Consider the following 15,612-nt stretch of genomic DNA (forward strand, 5'->3'; position numbering starts at 1 on the left):
TTACGCGCTTGAAGCAGAGCTTCTAAATCAATCTACAAAGAATAGCAAAACCAGTTAAGCATGAATCTTTCGAGCAGAAATAAAGCAACACGAAAAAATAAACAAAAGTAGCAAAAGTGTATTTCAAGCCGCGTGGGTGGTGGTTGGTTGGGTTGCGCTTGTTGGCTGTGTTTTGGAGCACAAAAAAAGGCGAGTGCTTTGGAAATATGTTGCCTCGTGGTGAATGTTTTCTACCGTCATTATAGCGACGTGGTTGAGCAGGAGAGAGAGAGAGACGGAGACGCGCACAGGCTAAAATGGATTGGATGGAAAGCTGTTAGGGACAAACGCAGGAACGAATCGGAGATGCGTTGTATGAGAAGTACCTTACTTATGCTTTTGCTTAAATTAGTCACAAGTGTTTTGGATTAAATTTATTAGAAGAGTTGTATAAACAATTCAATCGACTATACATATTTTCATATAATAAAGTTTAAAACACATTCACGGTACTAATAAGTGTATTTTCTGTTGTTAAAGTTTAACACTTTCCAAAGAACTTATCAATCCTTCCGGCAATTGCAAAATGCAAAGGAAACGAGGGAAGAGGGGCTAGTAAATCGGAACCAGAAAGTGTCCATGTTTTGTATGTGGAAGCCTTCCCCACTGCCGTGGCTTCCTGAGCGTTTTCCCCGTTTTTCCTATTGCTGTATGTGTGTGTGTGTGTTTGGTGCAGCTGTATGTGTGCTTTATTGTACGTGTGCTCGATTTCATAAGGCACACCACCATCAGGCTGCTCGACTTGTTTTTCGGTACCATCAAGGCGCAGCTGGGAGAGTGTGTGTGACGGAGCCAGGACTGAGGCCGGGACTGAGTAGGGGATGAAAGTTTAACTTGAGAGAAAATTGGAACTTCACCGACAAAACGCGAGGGTAAGGGTGGCTAGAAGAGTGTGTTGAGGTTAACGACGAGCAAAAAAGAGCTAGCAAAGGAGAGAGAGAGAGAGACAGTGAGTGAGTGTGCGAGAGACAGCGAAAGGGTGGAAGGTTGTAGATAATATTCGTTTCATATCTCGTCCACTCGTCAGCACCGGTGCAAAACATCCCTTCGACCCATCATAGAACGGAATAGATTGTGAGGGGGAGGGGGGGGGGGAGGGGAGCCTTTTATGAAGCGGAAGGGAAGAATTTTGAGTTGAGTTTGAGTTGTACAGCAGCAAGAGCGCACACACCACCGCCTTGCGCGCTGATCCGGCCGGCCCCGGTGTTGCTTTCTTCCCTAATCCCCGGGAACGATACTTGGACGGAGGAAGGGGGAGCCTCAAGGTAACGCGATATTGAAAATGTTCCACCTCCGCACAGCAGCTTGGTTTGGTGGTGTTCTCGCCGGGTTTTCATCCTGGTATCGCTTCTGGATTTGCACAAATTTTGCAAAGCTCGTTTGTGTGCTTCCTTGGGGCACCATGTACGGGGCGTTTCCTTTGCTAGTTTTCAATGCTTTTTTCTCTGTTGAAGTCGGTTTGTTTAAGATTTTGATCAACCCCAAGGCGGCGGCACTGTGGTTTTCAGTGCGTGCGTTTGCTGTGGTCAATTTATTTGATCATGAAAATGGATAATGATTTTGGTGTATTATGGATACAGTTTGGTTAAAATTTGATTCGATTTGAAATGGTACAACCCTGTCTATTAATTAAACCAATTACGAAGAATTTGATCTGACGATTCTTCTGAAAACTGAAACGATCTGAACCTAACAGCATAACATTTGGACCATAATCGCAAAATAATCATTTATGGTTTAGCCTAGCTCAACCCAACACGAATGCTTTTGACTGCTCCTTTTACCTTTCGATCAAAAGTTTCATCCGACTGGAATGTAGTATTCTGTTGTCAGGAACGGTTGTAAAAGGTAGAGCAAAATGGGTACCGAACGACTCCACAAAAAGGAGAGCAGGTGGATCCTGTTTAGACGTCATCTCGACGGCTTCTCAATCCCACGGCCCAGGCAACAGTCAGTCAGCACATAAGCGGCGAACGGAGGAAAGGTGCTGCCAGGGTGCTTTTAAACTTGTTTCCGAAACGGCTCTTGTTCGCGTTTCAACTTCGGAATGGATCCGAGCAAATTGGAGGGTGAGGCGCGCATATTTAACGAAAGGTGCTTTCGGGAATTGTGACTGTTGTGTTGGAGTCGTTGGTAAGAATTTTTCAAATTTTATTGCTTTATTCTCTGCGCAAGGAACAAGCAAACGCCGCAACGGGCCGATTTTTGACACTCTGTTGCTTTGGTGTGTGAAATGTTGGGCTAATATTGAAATGTGATTTATGTTATGACCTTGAAAAGCGGATTAAATAAGTCCAATATTATGAGTACTTTAATCCACGGCATGCTAAACTATGTTTGCCCTTTGTGAACATGACAAATCTGGGACCTAGGGATTGACCCAGAATCACAATAAACCACATCCAAATCTAAACCCCCGAGTGTGTGGTGGCGATTGGTGGAAAATATTTACACTCGCTATCAAAATTTCGTTACCCCAGGGCCCCGGTCCTCATCGTGTGGTGGTCGTATTAATAACCTACTAACGAACAAGACAAACGACCGGCATGTACCTCTCCCGTTCCAGGGGTGAGATAAGATAAGACAGCTTCTCGCCGTGAGCCGCCCTGCCTCTTCTGTGTGTCATCTCGCTTCACGTACCAGGCTGCTCTGTGTGGCGTTCTACCGCGGTTATCTGCTTAGACTTATTGCACATGTAGGTGTGTTGAGGGAGGAAACAACGCGAGGACAAGACGTGCGGCAACTTCTTACTCCGTTCGTCGGCCCCTGTTCCGTCGCACGTTCTCTCTCGTGTTTGTCAAATACATGTGTCAATTGGTTTGCTTTCGATGGCAAATGAAACCAAGCTGTTGAAGGCAAGTTTCGTGCTGCTGCTGCCGCCCTTTTCTTCCCAGTGTGTCAAGACCAAAAACGAAGCAAAAGAAAAACACGTGCTTTCGTCAAAGCTGTGTGCGTGTATGGTCGATCCGCATGTCGTTTTTTGTTGTTGTTATTTTGCTGCGAGTGTATAGAGAGCACAGCGCGTCGTTGTAAAGCATCGAAGAAAATCGCTTCTGTCTTTGCTGCCGCTTCCAAAAATAAAACTCTCAAAACAACCGCGCGCGGGGTGTGTCACGCCGGCGGGGTGAAGCATAAGAAAGGAAGGAGAAACCTAGCGAGAGAGCTGAAGCGAGAATGAGAGGGCGAGAATCACATCAAACCCCGATGGTGGTGTGCTCTGTGTAGAGCGATTTGTGTGCGTTTTTAACGTTGCAGTTTATAATATTGGAGATCGTTTTGTGGCCATGTGGATCGCAGCAGATACGTTTCTTAATGGGTTATTTAAATAAAAGCGACGGTGTGAAGATCGATCGCTGACAAGCAAATGACTTTTCGTTTACACTCGGTGCCGGTGCAGGATAGATGCTAGCGAGATATTTTCGAACAAATTGAAGCATGAAATTCGAGTAACTTTACATCATTTACGAGTTATTGTTTATTTATTTGCCTTATTGATAATATATTTTATAAGTTGTTTGTATGTTCGTATGGCCTGTTTTAATATTAGATATGCCAACCAGCCATCTGTCAAAATAAAGCGAAAAAAAAATGCAGTTAAAGCTGTCAACTGCTCGAAAAGTACTGTAATAGAGCTCGATTTGCCGTTGCGATGAGTGTTTTTTTGTGAATTTAATTTATTAAAAATACAAAATGGCATTAACCTTCAACGTATTTTCTTGTTTTTTTTTTCTCAAATTATTTTACCATACATAACTAAAGTTCTTCCTACTACGCCCCAAAACACATACAAACCCAATACCTTAAAGATCGACGACGAAACCTTTTCGTGTGTGCAATTTTAATTTTGTGCCACATTTCAAAGCTGCCGTTTTCGTATTTTTTTCTCTTTTCTCTCTCTCCTCCCCTTGTTTTGAGCAAGCCAGTAAGTTACTGGGAAAATAGAGGGCGCCTGTGTGTGTCTGTGTGTGTTTGTGTGGTGGTAAAAATCTTATTGATGTCGCATTTCCGCTGTACTTCAATTATTCATATCTCTTCGCACCACCCCGGGTTCGAAGAGCAAAAAGAAGGGCCCCCATAGAGGAGGGCTGCAGAAGGAGTGTGTGGGGAAGTAGGTTACTATTTGCTGGACACAATGCGGCTGTCCCCGAACCTGCTGCTACTAGGTACTACTGCCGACCTGGGTCCGGTCCGACCAGTGTGTAGTGTGTATGGGTGGTGCGAGGGCTCCGGAAATCGATTTAACGAACTGAACGAAAACCACCCTAGAGACCGATACGGGCGCGGAGCGATGAAGGGTAGCTTTCGTAGGGAGCACGGAGGGGGGGCACAGGGTTGGGGGATGAAAGCAAGCAATAGCTATGCCACACAGTTAACCGATAGATTCAGCGAAGGCAGAAAAGGGAAAGAGAGCGCGATAGAGACAGAAAGAAGAGGATAAAGCAGGGTAAAAAGTTTCCCAGCTTGACGATACTTTTGCAACTCGAGCTCGATGTAGAGTTTTAGTTGATAAGTTGACTGGAAGGTTGCAGAGAGATAAAATTATGTTCACAGAAAGCATAAATTTAAACATGTTTTGATTTACATAAAATAGCAATATAAAACGTTTTTTACTGTCTGATCTATTGTAAATAATATAAAATAAAAATAGGAAAATAGGAAAACATTGTCAAGTACCATTTTTAGGCATTTAAATCCACTTCCATGCTTGATCGGGACAATTTAATTGTGTTTTCCATTTCCTGACACATATCAAGTAACTTCCCGCATACTTTTGTCGGTCAAGGTGGAGGAGCAGGAAGGGCAGGCTTTCTGGGTGCTGAAGGGGCTCAGCAAAAGAGTATAGATCGTTACATAAAGCCACCCCTCCCCAACCACAACCCACCGCTCCCCTCCCCGTGTCATAGCATAAACTGTTGAAACACGATAGAGATACGGTACCATCGGGGTGCGAAACGATACGCGCCGTGGTGCGATTTACCAACGAGCGAGCGAGCGAGCGAGCAGGAGAGCCGGCCACCGCCGCTCTCAGGGGGTGTGCGACAGAGAGGCAACGGTTAAATAAGATTCAGCAGCAGCGGCAAAAGAAATGATGTTGAAATGTAGAGGGTTGTTGGGGTGGTGGGTTGCGTAAGGTAGAAGGTAGGGGGGTGGTATTGGGCGGGGGGGGGGGGGGGTGGGGTGGAGGGTGGTTTGGTACGTGCTCTTCTTGCAAGCGCCCCTGTAAATGGGATCGGAGCGAGATGGGAAACATTTGTAGTACACACGAGCAAGAGCGAGAGGATTTTCGCTGGGAGAGAAGAATTTGTGTTTGTGTGTGTATCTGCGTATGTATCTACCGTTGTGCAAGGCGCGCGCTATGTGTAGTGTGTTTTGGTTGGTTTTATGTATATTCCGCCCCTGTATGTATGCAGGCACACTTACCAGCCCACCGTCGCCCACCCGCCTGGGAAGATGCGAAGAACATTTGCGAGTCATTAGAGCGGGGAAATAATCATCTGAATGATGGATAAGAAAATGAGACGATGAGGGACAGACGGAAGAGGAAGGTGGAGGTGGTCGTGCGGATTGTTTGTGCGAAAAGTGTGTGTGTGTGTGTGTACAGGTCTTGCTTAATTTTTTTGACATTTCAATTCGATTCTTGCATCAATAATGAGTAGCACGGAGAGGAGACACGGTATTGATAATCGATGTGATATTAATTTAATTATTCATAGTTTATCTCTTCTCACTGGACAGTACAGAAACGACCCTACATTAAACTATGTAGTTTGTTGTATATTTGTTTCATTGGTTTTAATTATCTTTCCCCTTCTTTTCCCCACTCTCGTGGTTGTCGTTTGTACCTACCGCCAACGTGATGCTGTCACCTTGAACTTCTTTGTGCGCTGTGTGTGTGTGTGTGTGCGCTTGTGTCTGTGTTTGTCGTTCATTTTGTTTAAAAACCATTTGAGCTACTTCTCGGTTGCACTTGCCACCTTCTGCACCGGAGCAAGATTGCAATTTGTTTTTGTTTGATTTACGTTTCGCAAATCCATGCTGATGGAAGTTGGTGGAGTTGGATTTTTTTATTTGTCACTAGGACGGATATGTGTGTGTGTGCGTGAAAGGGAGATATGAGGGGGCTTTGGCAGTGCCCGGAATAACAGTCCAGGACGGTGGTTGGACCTTGAGCAATTGAGAGCATCTGTAAATAAAATGGGGGAAAACGGGGAAAATGGATCGCCCAGCAATGTCGTTTCTGTGCTCTCCAACAAAAAAAAAAGCATCTGCCCTGTCACGAGCGCCACCGTTCTCCTCCAGAGCAAATAGGAAGAGAAGCTCCATGTTCCGAAATCGAATCGAAACTGTGTGGAGCTGAATGGGAAGGAGCCGCGGCGAAGTGTTTGTGAATCATATATTATGTATGCACCGTGCATAGATGAAATTTACTCTTGCGCTACTCTAGCGCGCACGGTTTGGGGCCGTTTTGGATTTAGAGTTTTTGACACCCCTCCCCACGGACACACACACACACACACACGTGCGCGGATATCACACCGAAGCGACGACCGATCACCTTGAAGGTGTGTGGAAGGCATTGTCACTGGGGGCAGCGAAAAGGGCAGCGTTGAATGCGTTTTCGACCATTCGGAATTGTTTTTTATTCGTTGTTCTGTTCTCTTTAGATGATGTTCGATGTTGTTCTTCTTTAATATGGTTGAAAACAACCTTCGGATTTGATGTTGTTATTGTTGCTGTTCGTGGTGGTGCTGCTGCCTGGGTACTTCTGTGTTACAGTCACGGTATGTTCGACCTCGCATCGATTTTTTTTTCTTCTCTGTTTGTTAGTCTCTCTCTCTCTCTGGTTGCAACTTTAGTGTACACAACGGCACTTTGCCGCGTTGTTTCATCATTCGGTTGGTTGTTTTTTTTTCTTCTCTCTGTTCACAGTTTTGGCAACAATTCTAGGTGGGTTTCCTTTGGCAAAGAAAGGCGATTTTGATGCATTGGAATTTTGCCCTCCTTACTTTACTCAAAGGGGGGACAGTGTGAACAAGAGTAGCATGAAGAAATACATTTCATGTAATGTAAAGTACAATGTTAAACTATATTATTATATTCTTACGGGTTAGATACATAATAATTGTGTTACAGCAAGAATAAAACTGGCATAATATATGAAATGAATTACTATTATAATGCAATTCCTTCAAGAAGTAAACGGTCGCTCTCATGCTCGTGGAGCGCACGCGGCAAATGGCGTTGTTGTTCGGTGTTTTGCCTATGAATATTCATTACGCAAGTAGCACGTATGCACACACACACACACACACACACGGTAGGCTACTTTTTATGCCTTCAAAGCGAACCCCATACCAAAGGCAAATCAATCTCTAATAGGCAATGGGCACGGGCGTGTGCACATTACTTGCTGTGGGATTACAAGTAATACTTCACCATGCAAAGTAGCCTTTCTACCTCTTGCTGTGTTGCTTTACGAGCGAGTGAGTATTTTTGGCAATGCTATTAATAAAGTGACAATTTAATAAAAAAGTTAATTTGAAAAAAAACTGTAAAAACTTTTTTAAATTATTTTAATTGTAAGTTTTTGTTGCAACGATTCTTGCCACCTCTCCCAGTGATGCTATTTTGCAATCGTGCGTCTTCTAAGCATTTAAAGTCCTTACTGAAAACCTTGAATGCGACACTCTTATACACACACACACACGTACACATCGTCGACCGTCGTATGAAATGTACAGCAAAACATTAACCTCCAAACCAGTACCAAACGTGGCAATGTCCACTTCTCCACCAAGAGAGCCGTTGCGGTGTGCCGTTCGCGGGGTTCAGGGACCTTGGAGAGCAGTGAGGTGTGGTGTGTTGGCATCCCACACACACAATCCCCCCCTGGCCATCCCAGACGCGCTCGCTCGCAAGTCGATCTATCAGGCCTGTCCGGAATCAACCCAGAAAGAGGGGGGCACACACGAAATTAAACAACGGACAGATAAAACACAAAAATAAGATCGCAACCTCTACCAACTCTGGGTTGCGTGAGGAAGGAGGAGGGTAGCAGCTAGCGAGCAGATTCTCGTATTTCGTCTTACGCGCGAATATGTTACACGATTTAAGCGTAAGCGATTGTATTGGAGATCGTATGGGAATAGAGCGATGAGAAGGGGGGAAACGCTTGGTGCGACGACACGTACACACAACTAACTCGTGATATTTTTGCTCACAACAATCGTAGCTCTTTGTTCTAGGCCCTTGAAGGAAGTAAAGGTCTATTTTTGGTAGAAAAATAATTAAATAAATAATAAAATATGAAATATCTAGAAAAGATGAAGATATCATCTCAAATTTGAAAGCCTTACAATTTTGTTCAAATGTATTGCTTGTTTGCTTCATAACACTATACTAACCACTTGTACAAATGTACACGCCTGTATAAATACACTATTGCTGTCAGCGCCCTCTTTCGTAAAGTATGTGCAACTGCCTGCTCATGTTGGTTTGAGAGAATTAATCGATTTGCTTATAATTTGCTCGAAAACAGGTTGTTTAGTCTCATAAATGTATAAAAAGTAAAGAAAGAAAAGTAAAGAATATATTTATTGAGAGGTTTTGCGCTCAATTTGTGTTGCCTTTATATTCACTATCGAGAGTTTAAAATAACAGACATCTTGTTGAGTGGCCCCCGTCGTCTCTCGTTCCAAGCATATGTGGTCGCGCGGGGTGGACAAAGCAAGAAGAAGGTTCACGTTTTTCACGTTTGTCCGTTGTGTGTGCATGTTTCTATGTGTCTGTGTGTGTATCTATGTGTGTTGTAAGCACATTCGTCAGCGCTCGTTGCATGATAACAGACGCTTTGTGCAACTCTCGCTGCAACTAACCCCCTCCCTCTCCGAGCAAAAGCGACTCTAATGCTTCCCCAATTTCCTTCCCTAATTCTACATCATGTGGCATTGAAAAAATGAATAAAAAAACACTCACACACACACAGAGAGGGTCCTGCCTTTGCCTTTGGGGTTGTGCAAATCAAGTGCACATCGTGATTGGAGTAGCGAAAAGAGAGGGAGGGGGGAGCCCGGACTGCCGGGGGTCGATCTGTCGAGTGTGTTCGCGCTACCATCCTGAGCTGCTGCATCCATTTGACTTTCCCGTTTGACACGGACAGCGCTCCGAGCGAAGCGGGAGGGGGGAGGGATGTTTGTATGTGAGCGGCTAAAACGAACATGATTACACCCCCTTCCCCCCAACCCTACCGGACGCGGGTCAGTGTGGAGCTGGAAGAGTGGCGAGTTGAATTAGTTTCAGATCAAGATCGAAGTACGCTGTTGAGTGGAGGGGGAAGGGAGAAGCGTGGAGAGGAGGGTTGTTGCATTACCCGAACCTCGTGGTAGAGTAAGGTTTGATTGCGTTATGCTCTCTGTTATTATGCTTCTCTCTCTCTCTCTCTCTCTCTCTCTCTCTCTCTTTTTCTCTATATCGATCTCTCTCTCTCACTCTCTATCTAAACTTTCAACACAACCCGCACCCATTATCACTTCATCCAAGCGCCCTTTCCACTTCCCTCAACTCACCCTCTCCACCACCGAGTACCGTGTTGTAGAAAAGGGTGGTGGTGTGGAAGGGGGTGGTGTACTCCTTCTGCCCCAGTGCTGCTTGCGTGTGCACGGAATATATTTATCGGGCCGCGCGTGTGTGTGTGCGTTTGCTGTGGTTTTGTACGATTAGTTTTATTTTTATAGATGAGTAAATCGCGCGCGCGGCTACGGAAACCGACGAAATCGGTCATTCAAAAGTGTCAAATTGGTCGTTTTTGTTCTGTTTTTTTTCCTCATTTTGCCTTTCGAATGGTTAAGTTTGATTGTTAGTGGATGCTTCCGAAGTGTTATGTGGCTATGTGGTGTGTGTTGTTTCGTTAATTTATCACTCATCAGTGCAACTCCTCTCTGTGTGCCGTTCGCAGTTTGTAATGCCTTTTGGTGCTTACGTAATGCACAAAACGTGACAGCTTCTCGCTGCATGCATCTCCGATGGTTTCTTCTTACGTTGCAACGAAGAACAGTGACTAGAAATAAAGAAAGTTGGATTTTTTTTATCAAACCCATTTTTTGCTGTAGAAAACGGAATGTTAATTCCATGCCGATCAATAATAGCTCCATGCAAGATGCCTCCAGGGCACGGAGAAAGTGAAGCGAATGAGAATGCCGTTCATCTGACATCCCCTTGTGTGTGTGTGAGTGTTTCGGAACGTTCACTTTTGAAGCTTGGATATTTTTAATTCGATATATCTTTCTTTCCTAAAATCTCAAGAAAATCCATTCGTGACGCTTTGTATTTTTATTTTTGCATTTGCACGGGAGGAGGCCATTTTGCAATCCCTTTCTAAGCGTGTTTAGGCAAGGTGTGTTTGTGAGGGTTGTTCAAAGAATAGTTCTGCCAAGCCATTCAGTTCCAACTCTCTGCACGAAGCCTGTTGGAATATTTCATAAAACAATTGAGTGTTTGCCCTATCAAATCGTGCATAACTCAAAATCACCGACGTCGTTACCTCGCGCTGCTTCCAAAATGCCATTAAAAGTACATTATTGTTGGCACACACTACCACTCACCACCTCACCTCGGCTAGTGGAGCGAAAAAGAAACAAAACCTTCATTAACCAACCTGCCGCTGCCTGCAATTGTTCCAATAAGAATTGTGCATCATTTTTCATTTGACAACTTGTGTGCACACACAGACACACACATACATGTACGCGGCATTTCGACTGACCAGGAAAAAGGTGGCCAAAATGCGTGCTGGGAGGAGATATCTCCTCTACGACAGGGCGCTGCTTATTTTCATTCGTAAATGAATATTCACTGCAACCGGCAGCCGCGCGCGTCGTTCGTGTGTTCGCGTGCGCGCCTCTTCTGTGGTCTTGCCATCCCTCCCCCCATTCCCCACCCGCAAATCGCCAACAAGTCTGCTTCTCGTTCTATCTCATTTCCACTTCACGCGTTATTCACGTTCGCGCTCAAATGAAGGGTGGTTAAGCATATGGGGGATGATGATGACGATGGGTTGGATGGAGCGTGTGTGTTGAGGGGGTTGGAATTGTTGTTTTGTTGTTTCTCTCCATACCGGCCACGACCGCGCTTTGTGCGAGAGAGAGTGAGAGAGAGAGAGAGCGTGTGAGTGGGAAAGTGGGTGGAAGAAGGGGTAGTGAAGAAACAGCGTCAGGGTCGCGCTTTACGTCTCCCTTCGCCCCTGCACTCTCCTCACCCGTTACACGACGCTTCTGGTTCCGTTTCGTTCCGTTCCGTTTCCTTTCCTTTGGAGTGATGCGACGCGGCAGGAGGGAGGGGGGGGGGGTGGTTCGATGCTAACTCTGCCGGGTTGGGGCGTGGAGCGGAGGGGGAGGAGGGGTGAGTATGTTACTTGAGCGCAGAGCCGTCTCCGGTTACACACCTTGAGGGGGTCACTTTCGAGACCGGGCCGGAGCGAAAAGAGAGCGAAAGGAACGCGCAGCGCCTGAGCAGTGGCACATATGTGTTTTTGTGGGAGATCGGTTGCGTTGGGAGGGGTGGGTGGTGTGTAGGGGGGTTTTGGATTTATATCGATGACGGTGCAGTGCTGGGGTTTTGGCGTTTTTTTGTTGTTGTTTAGTGTGTCGATTTTTTATCTCCTCTCTGTGTCTAACTAATAACTTAACGCTCAAGGGATGAGAAGATTACATGCAATAGATCGAGCAGCAGCAACTCGGCCTTTGTGCGATTGAAGCGAAGCGCCGGACACAAGGTGTGCAATGGAGGGAAAGATGGAACGAATAGAAGAAAAAAACCCGTCACCCGTCACATTAAGTGCGGATTTCACTTAATGCATCACTCACATGATTAATGCATCAGATGAGCTTATTTAATCCTCCCGCTGGGGCGCGTTGATTAATCCAATACTCGCATACCTGTTTAACAATCTAAGCAGCGATAAAACTTTTTTTCAAATTCAGAGAAACTTTAGCAAAAACTGTTTTATTGCTGCTGTGATCGTATTGTTGGAGAGCTATTTAGTTGATAAATATTTATTCATAACCAACAGTACAGGGCAAAGATAAATCGAAACGAGTTTTTTTTTGTTATTCCGCATTTACGTGAAATCGTAAATCATCAACGCAAACTCAATCACGACGCCATCACAATAATTAACGCTCCGCACGACAAAGAGAGGGCACAAATGTGGCATAACGGCTATTTAGCAGCATATTCACACACACACACGCGCACAAATACAGATGTGTATCACATGAACATATACTGTATAAAGTGTGCAGTTTTTGTTTTTGTTTGGTGTAGTTGGAGTGTTTCTTTGTTGTCGTGTTTTTTTTGCGTTTTCGTTTGCTTCTCAACGGTGCTGCTAACGCAACCCTCTCCGGCGCATCGGTGGCTAATAGGAGAAGAGCTAATTGGCGCTAAGAGGAATCAAAAGCCTGGTTTGTTGTGTTCGAGCAACGGGGTGGAAGGGACATGTGTGAGGGGTTTGCATTTTATTTACTGCAATTGGTGAACACCGTGTACAACCAAAGCGGACGGAAGTGTACATCGCCAAGGATTACGATGCGCGCGAGCGCGTGTAGGCAATAGTTTCACCGGATATTCCTTCTGTGCCGTTGCTAGAATTTGTGTGTTAAGCTTGGCTATGCATATAACCAGCGTTGTTCGTCCACTCTACTTTACTGTTTGTTGGTTTGCATCATGCTCTTGTAAATGTGCAGGAATTATAATTATTCTGAATATGCATTGAGACAGCATTTCTTTTCCCAGGGCATTTGTCTAAATCCTGATAAACGATCCAGCAAAGACGCTGCTGGGCGTGTTGTGCATTTGTCTGAATTCAAAGTCATTCTCTCGACCTCTTCTTACCGATCCAGCGCATAGTCTATTTATTCAATATTAATTTATGCGACATCCGCTCGATCGATTGGTCTCGGTGATCGATGGATTGAAATTTGTCCAGCATAACTGATTTGCTGTCTGCCTGCCGGGCCTACCCGTTTAGTCTTCTGGTCGATCGTGCGTTTGGCTGTCCCCGCTGGCGACATAATGGATGGTTACAAATCATTTTCTTACCCATTAAGCCACACACGTGGGGAATCTGTGTGGAAGTAGAGACTTGCAGGTACGATCGTCGTGGATTTCGTCATTAGCTTTACCGATCGCTGTGTATTCGCGCGTTCCATGGTGTGTCTCGTTTCGTGACAAACGAATGAAAAGACCTTTAGCCGTATCTGCAGATGGTTTCTACAGACCAACCTGGGAAGGATAACCAACCTTGGCTGAGGAGGGATAACAAAAAAAAAACAAAGAACTTCTTCTCTTCTACCCATTTATGAGCAAAGTAATGGATTTTTATGGGGCGTGTTACATTATTGGTGGTTCGCCACTTACCCTCTCTCGCTGGACTGGTTGGTTTGGTTGGCGGGTCTTGGAGTTCTTGGATGATGAGGCGAAAACAACATAGATAGGGAGATAAAAGAGCATGTAATGGAGTTTTGAAATATGTCGGGTATTTAGGTAATGATTTCTGTAGGTACACCTGATGTAGTTTAGGGTTCTAATGTAATGCGGTGGTGTATGAAAACGGGTTTGGTTGGTGTTGAAGGCTTTGAAGTGGACTTTCCAGCTGTATATTGAATTGAACCTTCTGATGCATCTTATTATCCTTGTTTGATTCGGTATGATAATAACTTGGGGATAACCGGCGCCTAAGAATGAGTTGTTAGGACCTATTAGATATGATGAGATGTACAGCTTTTAAGACAATCAGACATCTTACCTGAGTAGAATATGTTTTGATTTGGAATTGGAAAGATCTTCCTACGATTTACCTGAAACATTCGCAGGTAGTGATATTGCAATTGTGTTTTTAGGTATAAAGCCGACACCTTTCACAGTGAAGTTGGTCAGTCTTTCTCGGTATATCTTTGGGAGAACTGTGACCGCGCTTCGTCTGTGACAGACACACGGTCACAAACATGAAGAAACTCGCAACCATCCTGCTCGTAGTTGTCTGGTGCAGTTTGATCAAACTATCTGCAACCCAAGAAGATACTACGGCAACTCGCCAAAACCGTGAATTGGAGACAGCACTGCAAGATCTGTTCGAAGAGAGCGACTTTCAACATGGTGTGGAGGAAGGTCGACATCTCATCGCTCAGAAGCGAGAGGAGCGCAAGGTGCTGAAGGAGCTGTACTATTTAGTGAAAGTGCTGCAAGCTTTTCGGCGTCCGAATGCGTACGGCAGTACCGTGTTCAAGAGTGTGATCGATCGTATTACGAGCAAGGAATTGGTCGAACTGCTGGAACGAAAACTTCGACGAGAGAAGGGATTCGAAGTGATATCGCGCATCGGAATGAATGGAACTGTTGTTCCCGATCCGCTGCAGTTTCAGCTGGCCAATGATTATCGAGTACTTGCGCCCGTTCTCGTGCGCACGCTGCGCCGCGTGCTGAGCTTGAAGAATGTGCCGGAAGGTCTGCAAGTCGACGAGAAGAATAACTTCCTGTATGAGCTGCAATGGGACGTGCAGAACGAGTGGATGAGTTTGCGGGAGGTTGCAAACAATTTGCAAGGTGATGGGATGGGTCTGGTCCAACCGGTGGAACTGCACCCGAATACAGAATACCTGGGACCGGCTGTGGTTCCCGACGAGGTGTACGAAAAACCGATTCCAGTTGTTACTGAGGACTCGAATGTTGAGTTTGTTGATACTGGCGCCGATGATTGGACAAAAAACCCGATCGCCGGTGGCTATCAGTGGGCTAGAGATGTTGCTTCAGCACCTGAGGAACTTGAAAATCTTTCGTGGGAAATTGAGGAAAGACGAAACTCGCCCAGACATCCAGATCCACCACCACAGCCTCCGGTGGTGATCATCCAGCAATCTACAACGAAAATCTCGGAAAAACCGGTGCCAGTTGTTCCTGCAAGACCGCTACCACCTAAGGTGCGTCCGTTTCCGGTGGTTGTGAGTGCGCCGGCTCCTGCGCTGGCAACTCAACTGTCCGTGGAGGTGGATCGTGTCACGCGTGAGCTGATTGCCGTTGAGCTGGACAAATTTCTGCTGCAGGTGGAAGATCTGTCCGGCGTGGATGGATTTGCGAAAGAGTTCGATCGGTCGGATCGTGCCCGGATGGTGGGTTGGGTGAAGCAGTTCTACGCTCCGACGGTTGGGCTGGATCAGCGCGAGTTTGTGCGGGCATTGCGGCGGTTGCTGAAGACGAAACAGCTACGACGCGGCCGGCCCGATGTGTTGGATGCGCTCGATTATCTGCAGAAACAGTTGGAGCGAGAGCGGAGGGACGGATCGAGCGAAGATTTCTTGATAGACGAACGAATTGGTTTAGAGTAAAGAGAGACATTGGGGTCGACATTGTGTTTATGGATATTGGAGGTTTAATAAATGGTTGAAAAGTGTAACCACCTGTGTATTCTGACTTATAGTTGTTCTTTGAATGAGTTTGTTGATTGTAATTGAGCTGTTATCATTTGGAAATTATGCTAAATCTTAAGATCTTCATGTGTTGCACGTTTCTAAAACATTTCTT

General features: G+C 45.4%; 1 protein-coding gene across 2 annotated transcripts in view; it reads left to right on the plus strand.

Annotated features, from left to right (window-relative positions):
• The window catches only part of LOC120959269 (uncharacterized), a 62,360-nt gene that overhangs the window by 20,390 nt on the left and 26,358 nt on the right, over window positions 1–15,612 (plus strand). The gene's annotated exons all lie outside the window — the stretch shown is intronic.

Source organism: Anopheles coluzzii, chromosome 3, assembly GCF_943734685.1.
Source record: "Anopheles coluzzii chromosome 3, AcolN3, whole genome shotgun sequence".
In the NCBI taxonomy this organism is placed as follows: domain Eukaryota; kingdom Metazoa; phylum Arthropoda; class Insecta; order Diptera; family Culicidae; genus Anopheles; species Anopheles coluzzii.